Genomic DNA, 9,342 nt, shown 5'->3' on the forward strand with positions numbered 1-9,342 from the left:
AATTCAAAGCATCGGATTGTGGGGACCATTTTGTGTTTGCACTGCAGCTTTCTTTGTCCCAACTACAAAGATGCAATAAGTAATGAGACATGCACCAGGAAGGCTTTTTTTTGCCACATTCATTTGCTAATACATGCCCACTGCATTTCTATATGTTTCCCTCCAATTACCAGCATTACTCAAAGTCAGAGCCTCCACCAGCACATTTTTCATCTTTCACTTTCCTCACTCTCATCCATTAATTTGAATATGCCGACCCCAACCGAGCGGTTCTAGGCAAACACAGCGGTAGCGGCGGAAACGAGCGTGCTCCCTGATGTGTGTTGTTCCCCTCTCGTCTCTCCGTCTTTGTGTGGGTCTCCCTGCCTCTATAGGCACTGCGGGCCTGAAGGAGACAGATCCCGGCAGTACAGTATGGTCTGGCACTGGTGCGTCCCCGCCCCAGGGGAGTCTGGGAGAATGAGTCCCTGCGGAGGTTTGTTTAAATGCTAGAGGGAGTGTTTGCCCCAGACTAGCCTCTCTCGCACTAATGGATATGTCTGTGTTATTGATAGCAGGAATGCAGGAAAAAAAAAAATGTGTATGCGCTTTTTTATGCATTCATTATCCTGCGGCCGTGCAGGGCGACGTCTCATTGCCCTTGTGCATTAGGTGAGATCTTTGTCCTGGAGAAAACAGTCACGGCATTGTGTATTAAAGCGGCTCTAAGTGAGATATTTATGAAAGATGAAGCCTTGATATTAGCCTGAAACGGAAAGTGGGGTTGCATCAGGGAGAGTTTCAAATCCTCTTTGAGACTGACCAAATGTAACTGAATCAAACTGTAGTTTCAGGTGAGAACAGGAAGGAAATCTTCATAAACAGGAAAAGATGTAGCTGTGGTACAAGCTGATCCCAAGCTGTCAGAGCCTCGGCCTTTACATCAACACCACATCAGACACTAAAAAGCTCAATAGATTTGAATGAAACTATTATGTCTAACGTGAAAATGGTCCCTTGCATTGACAGATCCACATAATTATTGTATACGGCTCCACTCAGCTCTACATAATGTTTGAGCCTTTTTCAACGCATTGTTCTGGTTTCCCGCTTCATAACTTTTCTGTTTTGGTTCACTTTCACTGGGCACATCAGCATCTCCCAAGAGTATCGAGCAGCTGTTTTTCAAAATAAACCCCACTACACCCACATACTCACCAGGTGGTCAGAACTCCAAACTCCAAATGTCTACTCATGTTAAAGTTGAGTCTCATTCCCATCCAGGCTGCAAATTCTGTTTTACAAATTTCACTTTTAAAGGGGCACTATGTAGTTTGGGAGCAGAAATTCACTATTATAATATCTACAATATTAATGAGGTAATAATACAAACTCAAATATAAATTGTTTTCATTATCTGAATGGACAAGCTGTTCTTGGAGGAAAACAAGGTTCCAGAACACTGTTTGAAGCTAGGAAGATGGCAGGGTCCACCAAATATAAACAGAGTAAAACAGCATGAAATGGTGTTGTCCTTCACAGGTCAATTTGTGTATTCAGTAATGAATAGAAAGAGAGTTTGTATTTAGTTTGTTCAGGCATAAAAAGGAAATAAGTCAGTGAAATTTTTTTCTTTTCAAATTAAAATTTCTTTGAACTTTTAGTAAACTTTATCAGGTCGATGTTGTGTTAACAAGTTGATGTGGTGACACCAAGTGGTCATGCGTGTTGAATTTACTGTCAATGTGACACCATGACCTTAAAATAGTATCTTGTAACAGGGTGAATGGTGTCTGTCTCAGCCACTCTGCCCCCCATCACATGTTTCTGCACAGTGTGACCTCAGCGAGAGGGTTGGGTCACAGCGTTTCAAACATGTTGACCTCAACATACAAGTTTTCAACACAACATTGTTAAAATATAATGAGTTTTGTTTGCAGTCAGCGCCTACATTACGTCTGGCTGTTTCACACCAGTGATTTGCGTTTATGACAGTGGTGCAGCACTCAGAAAGTGTGGAGGGGGCTGCAAATTGCACAAAATGCTAATTTCTAAATAATGTTGCTTTAATAAGAAAGGAAACAAAAAATCACTTGACATTTTGGGCAGCTATCTTACCAGCCCATCCTCATCATAAAAACAACCATATAGGATGATAAGAAACAACTTTTATCGAGGTTTATCGGCAACCTCTAGTGGCCTTAGTAATGGTTACATCAGCAAAGGAGGAAGTCACGGGAGGTACTTTATAGAGCAATGAAGTACAAATCATCTTTTCCTGAACTTGTTATTGCCTGAACTGTACCAAACTCTGAGCGCAGAACACGGGTTTGGTATGCCTGTCACTGGTACGTCATTCTGAGAGTGGCTGCCAATAAACCTATTCAGCTGTTTTTGTATGAGGATTTGTTAAACTTATATATTAACCAGTAATCTACAGGTCTTGTGGTGCCTCCATGTGCTGGGTTGGAACTCTGAGTATCTGTAGCATGAAATGAGTCGTGAAACTGTGCTGCATCCATGTGCTGTTTTGTCAGAGCCACAGGACAAACTGTAAGAAAACATGAATGCTTTATCATCAAAAAAAAAACAAACAAACAAACAACAACAACAACAAAAAACACATAATGAGGCCTTTTCACTTTCAAAGTTTAATACTTAGACAGTGTCAGAAAATATACCTTTCTGACAAGAAAGCAGAATTGCTGGAGACCAGATGAAAACCAGCATGTGAACATACACAATAATAACAACAGAATAACAAAACTGTACAAAGGAAACGTGGTTATACTTGAAGTTAAAAGCTGCAGCTGAAAGTGTCCTTTAACACTTCAGTGACACGTTACTTCTTGTTCGCGTTGACTGTTTGTTTTCCCACAAGGCTGCTGTAAATGCACGCTCTTCATTGTACTGTACCTGACATTTATGTTGAACAGCCTTTATCTCCCTGTCTGCTTAGTTCAAACCGCTTTCATCTCTCTGGTTTCATAGTGGTAACAGGCGAGATAAAGAAAGCACAATGAGAAAGACAGACAGAGACGGAGAGAACATCCTGTAAGTGAGACTTTACCCAAGAACAATGCTGTCTGCATTCAGCTGAGGCTGTCTGCAGGAGACATTATGTCATGTGTTACGCCTGCGAAGGCGAGAAGCTGTTGTAGTCAATATCTAGCAGCGTGCGTCTCGCTCTCTCTCTCTCTCTCTCTCTCTCTCTCTCGCTGCGAGGGAAGAACCTCAGGAGTTGTGGGTAGTTGCGGGCTCTTCTCTGACACAATACATATTCACATGGACCTCCTCAGCGGCAGCTCCCGATTGCTGCTGGCAAGGTTAGCTCTGTTTATGAAACCATCAATTACACATATTTAATTTAGTAAGAGAAGAAACGCCGCCACACTGACTGAATCCAGACCGAGTGTCCCCCTGAGCACTGGGATAAATAGAGCAAGGGAAGAGGAGGGAGGAGAGAGAGAGTGAGAGAGAGAGAGAGAGACAGACTTCATTAATTCTGTCGTCCATCTAATTGGAGCCCTGTTGGACCCTACAGCTAAAATGAAGTCCGAAACGAGTTCTAATGAGAAAAAAGACGTGAGGGGGAAAAAAGTTGGAGCGATGCTCATATCTAGAGAACAACCTTGGGCAAAATCAAGACTTCATGTACAATACAGACCCTTGGGATGTCCCCAACTCCCCCGGCTGGACGCTGATTAAAATTGGACGGTGTCTCTCTAAATAATGAGACGAGAGGCCTACCTGAACTCTTCTAATCTGACAAACTGATGTTGTGGAGCAGAACATGGGAACTGGTTTACATCAGACGTTCGCAAGCTGGAAATAAAAGGTAGTGCACTTGAGCACAGGAATTATGCTTGACATATTTTCACGTACTTATTCACTTCTGCAGACACTTCAACCCCGCTGAAGAGTCCTCAAGCACGAAACTTCTGCGGCGTCTGCATTCATCTGACATCCTGACCTTCCTATGGAGGAGAGTGAAAGAAAAGGGCATTAAGCTGCAGTGAATGATAAAGGACTTTAAGGGAATACACTCGACTTACATTTTAAGATAAATATCCACAGATCATTTTAAGAAAATCATCGTCACATGACATGATAGCGAAGCAAACAATCCCCCGGATGTACATCAGAGCCCCACCCCAACGTCCCAGTCATAACAAATGTGGCATCATAGGAGACTCTGGTTATAATGGCATCAGTGCATCAAGCCTTTCTCTTTCATTATGGCTGTGATCAAAACCAAAAGCCCCACCGCAAATTAGAGGAAACCGAGCTGAACAAGGAAAACAAGCACGGCCAAATAAACAAGAGGACTGTGTGAAGGAAAGAAGGAGGACAGAGGAGGGATGGAGTCTGCTGTGGATCAGAGTAGAAAAGAAAGACAAGAGTTAGGTAGAGAGCATGAGAGCAGAGTGAAGAGAAGTCAAATGCCTGCATCGACCAGGCTCATACAATGTATGTAGTCAATAGCAGGAATTTAATCTGGTTTTGTGTGGAACGGATGTGATAGTACAGTATATTGTATCATTACAGTGAATAATTCCAGTGAGAAACATTTCGTCACATGGTCCAACAACAATCACCTGAAGGCCAATATCGATATCAATATCAGGAAGTTATGGTGCAGAATATTGGCCAGGAAATAGTTTTTGCAGAACATCACAATGTCACAGTGACGCTGACCTTTTCGTGCTATTCATCGCTTTATTATAGTTGTCATAATTAGCTAGTTGATTCTTGGATTATGACGCAAAACCTGTTTTGTGAGCCCACTTTGACCTTTGGCCACCAAAGACTGAACAGTTGGTGCTTGCGCCAAATTCAAAGACATTCCCTCAAGCCGTTGTATACCTGTTACTGGAATGGACAGATGGAACGATAGACGGACGGAAGGATGGAGGGACTTGGGGTGTAAATTTGGACGAACAGACAGATGGATCAATGGATGGAAAGACTGATAGAAGGACAGAAGGATGGAGGGATATAACTGGCAAGGAGGAGTCAATACAGGTGTGTAAATCAATGCACCCCTTTCTGTGCGGAGTTCGCATGTTCTTCCTGAGCCTGCGTGGGTTTTCTCCGGGTTCTCCGGCTTCTTCCCACAAGATCAGCTGTTTCACATAATGAATGATGTTAGTTTGATAACATTGTAATCGTTACTGTATATATTTTATCTTTTTATGTATTCATATTCTTTCTCTATGTTAACAGAGAGTAGATAGTAAAGTACAGTAGAGATGAGTGAAGTACAGAGATGCAGACAGAGCAGGTTAGAGAAGAGTGAAGGAGAGAGCAGTAAAAAGGAGTACAGTGGAATCGGGAGGTGTAAAGTGCAGTATAACTGAAGTACAGAGTAGGAGAACGGTGTAGAGTAGGAAGGAGCTGAACAGGACATATTAAAGTAAAGTCAGGTACAGTCTTTTACAGGAGGGTGAGTCTTCTCAGTACAGGGTGAAATTGTGCTGCGTGCTGTACAAACTGTGTCTCGTACAGGATGTTCAGTTCATCTGTTCGTGTGATGTGATGGCAGGGAGGAGTGAGCTCTGGCTTCTGCTGACTGTCAGCATGTTACCGGCACACTGGGAACCATCCAACGCACCGAGCCACCACATCTGAGCTCTCGCAGTGAAAATGATTAGTCTAATCAAATTCATCGTCGAGCGTCGCCTCATCTCCATCTCCAAGCCCCATTCACGGAGACGCACACACTCGCACAATGTCCTGTCCTGTGCGTCCACTTCCCAGGAAGAGACACACTGTTCAGTGGCATTCCTACAGCAATCCAATTAGGTTTGATTTCAATTCAATTACTGGCCTGTTAGGGGAGTAGAGTGGAGATCCATTGAATGAACTTTACTCGGAAATTCCATTAATACTGAGAAAGTCATTCAAGTCCATAATCTGGATGGGAATAGGGTAGTAGAAGAGAGAAAGGCTGGTATTAACCCTGACTATTCTCCTCTGAATGAAGTGGAGGAGTAACCGTCTGCAGTCTGCTGTCTGCCTCTGTGGCGCTTCTCGTCAAACAGGGAAATCATTACGGCTCGGGGTTCAACAGCAAACTGCAGAGCCTCACACAGGAAGACATCTGCTACGTGTGAGACCACAAACAGCAAACTGTCAACAACTATCTACCCCCACAACCTCCCTCACTGCATCTGTGTGCGACTGCATATTTGTGTGTGTGTGTGTGTGTGTGTGTGCGTATGTGCACATGCAGCTCTGCACACGTGTGAAGCAAGAACAACAGATAAGCATTAACGCATCTCAGTGGCAGCGTGTGCAACCATAAATTACTACCTCCTGAAGATAAGAGGCTGCTGTCACCTCAAGCCCACTGCAAAAAATGTCCATTGAAAAAAGTTATTTTGTCCCTTAATCTCATTTTAAAGGTGCACAATGTAACCTTTTAAGTATTTAGATAGTATACATACAACAATCTTATTTTGCTCTATTGATAAGAAATACAAATGTAAACAAATGGCTTAAAGGTCATTTAAAACTCACTTTACCTCCTGGAATGAAGAGCTGTTTGTTTAGATGCTGGGGAAAAATGTACTTTATTGTAGCGGTGTGTTATTTCTTCATTCTTGCCAATAGACATTTCTGGGTAAAGAACATTATGATTTGTCAGTGATCATAAGAAAAATAGAGACAAAGTGTGTTAAGTTGTTGATTTTCAGAGGAATTTCCTTCAAAGAACTGCTGCCAAGTAAATCCCCCCACAATATTTTTCCAATTTTATTTTATCAATTGAACAAATTGGAGAGAGCCAAATTGATTACATTTTTCCTGTAACAAGTGCCGAGTTACTTGGAAACTTTTGCAGAAAAAAATGTTATTTTGATGCTGTTTTATCCAGCAAAATTTCAAAATAAAAGGTGCAATATGTGAGAATTTTACATAGTTTCAGAAACATTTAAAAATCAAAATTAAATACAGAATTCGAATAACGGCTCATCTATGTATTGTGTTGCAAAGATATATATTTCAGATAGCATACTAGCCAGCTAGCCTCTATTCATCACGGTCTATAGGTCCTGTGCTAGCGGTGTGAACACCAGTATTCACCACGTTCTCAAAACTCCCAATCCAGACTGCTAGCTCTATGTCTGAGCTAACTAGCTAGCCTACTGTTACTGGTTACTATACCGATTTGCTGCCCTCCATTTGTTTTGAATTTGAGAGGTGGTCAACTCTTACATATTGCACCTTTAACTATGTCGAAACAAAGCTGAGATTTTGACATGTGATGAATAAATTCAAGGTGAAAATCAACAAAAAAGAGCTGTTTTGTTTTTTGTTTCTTTCCGGAAGATAAGGATCTAAGATTCAACACTGAACTAAATGACTTGCTCCTGTGGGTACTTCTTGCAGCATGCAGTATGGTAATATACCTTAGAGCATAAAGGAAGTTCCCAGACAGGGGAGCAGACACTTTCTGTCACAGATAAGAGCTGATATAGATCTGAGACAATGGGCTGTTTATGGCACCGTATCTATATCCAGAAGAGGAAGAATGACTTCACTAACTTTTTAATATCACGCTTTTTAGAAAAGAAGGAGGATATTTTTTGTGGCAAACAGCAGCTCCGAATCTGTCTGTGCCCCCCCTGAATGTGGCTCTCTCTTGTTTTCATCTCACACTCAAACATGGACACACAAACCTCCTATCGACAGCTCTTATATTTGAGTTTATCCATTATCCATATCCATCAGCATCAATCACTCAACCCATAACTGCTCCCCATCCACAGCCACACACACACAGCCGGCGACACACACACACACACAAACACCAAAACTCAGCTACACTTCACCGCCGGCGAATAGACTATCAGTGTGGTTTTTACTGGCGTGTCTGAGGCGCTGACACCTCCGCGCTCGGTCTATTGATTTTGTTGTCTTATCCTAATGAGCCTTGCGTCATCCATCACTGCTCCGCTGGTAGCACTCAGGCTGCTGGATGGCTGGAAGGACTGAATTAAGGAGGGACAGGGACCATCACCTTGCCACTAGGTATATATCAATGAGAGTTTCCTGAATTCCATTTCTGAAAGGCATCAACAGTAATAAAAAAAAAAAAAAAGAACGGGTTGCATGTCTGATTGAGCCATGTGATGTGAGGGTTTGGAATAGGATAAGTGCATTCTGACATGATTTCAGGCCCCTTAGCTGATGAACTCCGACCCCGCAGGCTCTTGCCTTTAACACTTGCTTCTTGTGTCGTGAAAGTGCTTTCGGGCTGTGTTGGGGTGTGTGTGTGTGTGTGTGTGTGTGTTTGTGTGCAGGTATGAGTGTGTATGTCATGTAGGTGTTGACTGTGGCTATGATGGGAATGTTAGAAGGCAGCTAGCACCCATTACTTACTTACACCTTTTGGTGAACAGACTGGAGATGAAACACCCTGTAGCCCCCTCTACTCCAGCCGGCCGCTCATCCACTCAGCTGCTGGATGGAGGTTGTCCCCCTGCTTAATGTCGTCTCTCCGACTCCAAACGGTGTTTTGATGTTGCTTCTCCATCCTGCGTTGATGCATTTAGAAACAGTCGGCCTCTGTCATCACTCAGTGTTCCTGAAGGAGCCGTCTTCTTTTGTTGTCAGTCCTAATGTCAGTGTTTGTATAAAACAGACACACCTGCGCTGATCAATCGTCTATCATTCTTTGTGTACAGCAGCTGTACTCCATGATTGATTCTGAAGATGGGAAACATTCAGCGGGGCTATCAAATTTTTATACATATTTCAAGACCGTATTATATGCAGCCTGTCCTCTCTCCCGCCTTCTATGTCCTAAATTTTCTATTGTGCCTTGTATTTTATGTCTTACACTCAATCCCATGTACTACACCTACTACTACTACTACTATACCCACAATACACAGCAGACGCTATTATCCCTCCACACAGAAGATCCTGAGATGGTAGCCATTTAAGTGACAGCTCATTTGAGTAAGTATGAGCTTCCAAGCCCACCCGAGAGCCAGCAACAGCCAATGGGTGCTTATGTAGACACATGAACAACAACAACAAATAAGTTTTTAAATCCCTAAACTTGGAAATTGTGCAAGCTCATATACAGTTAGCACATTTTTTATGCATTTACAAAGGAAAACAAATATTAAATGTGCATTTTCAGGGATGTCATTATTGAAATTTAACTAAGACTATATAATCTGGACCCACTGTGTTTCTCAGATGACAGGGGCTGTCACAGGTCATCAGCAGGGTTACATCCACATTGAAAAATTGAGGCGAGAAAAATGAATATATAATTCAGTGTGCTCAAACTCCTGTAGATTAATGTCAGAAGCACTTACAGAGCCTCTGACAGCTCGAGGGGGGAAA

General features: G+C 42.5%; 1 long non-coding RNA gene across 1 annotated transcript; it reads right to left on the reverse strand.

Moving 5' to 3' along the window:
- Positions 1-2,762: 2,762 nt before the first annotated feature.
- LOC119017136 lies at positions 2,763-8,510 on the reverse strand. The gene is made up of 3 exons (XR_005074346.1): positions 8,365-8,510; positions 3,865-3,956; positions 2,763-3,406 (listed from the first exon to the last, which is right to left on the reverse strand). It is a non-coding gene; the product is annotated as an uncharacterized LOC119017136 (long non-coding RNA).
- Positions 8,511-9,342: the final 832 nt, after the last annotated feature.

The sequence above is a fragment of the Acanthopagrus latus genome, chromosome 3 (genome assembly GCF_904848185.1).
Source record: "Acanthopagrus latus isolate v.2019 chromosome 3, fAcaLat1.1, whole genome shotgun sequence".
Classification (NCBI taxonomy): Eukaryota; Metazoa; Chordata; class Actinopteri; order Spariformes; family Sparidae; genus Acanthopagrus; species Acanthopagrus latus.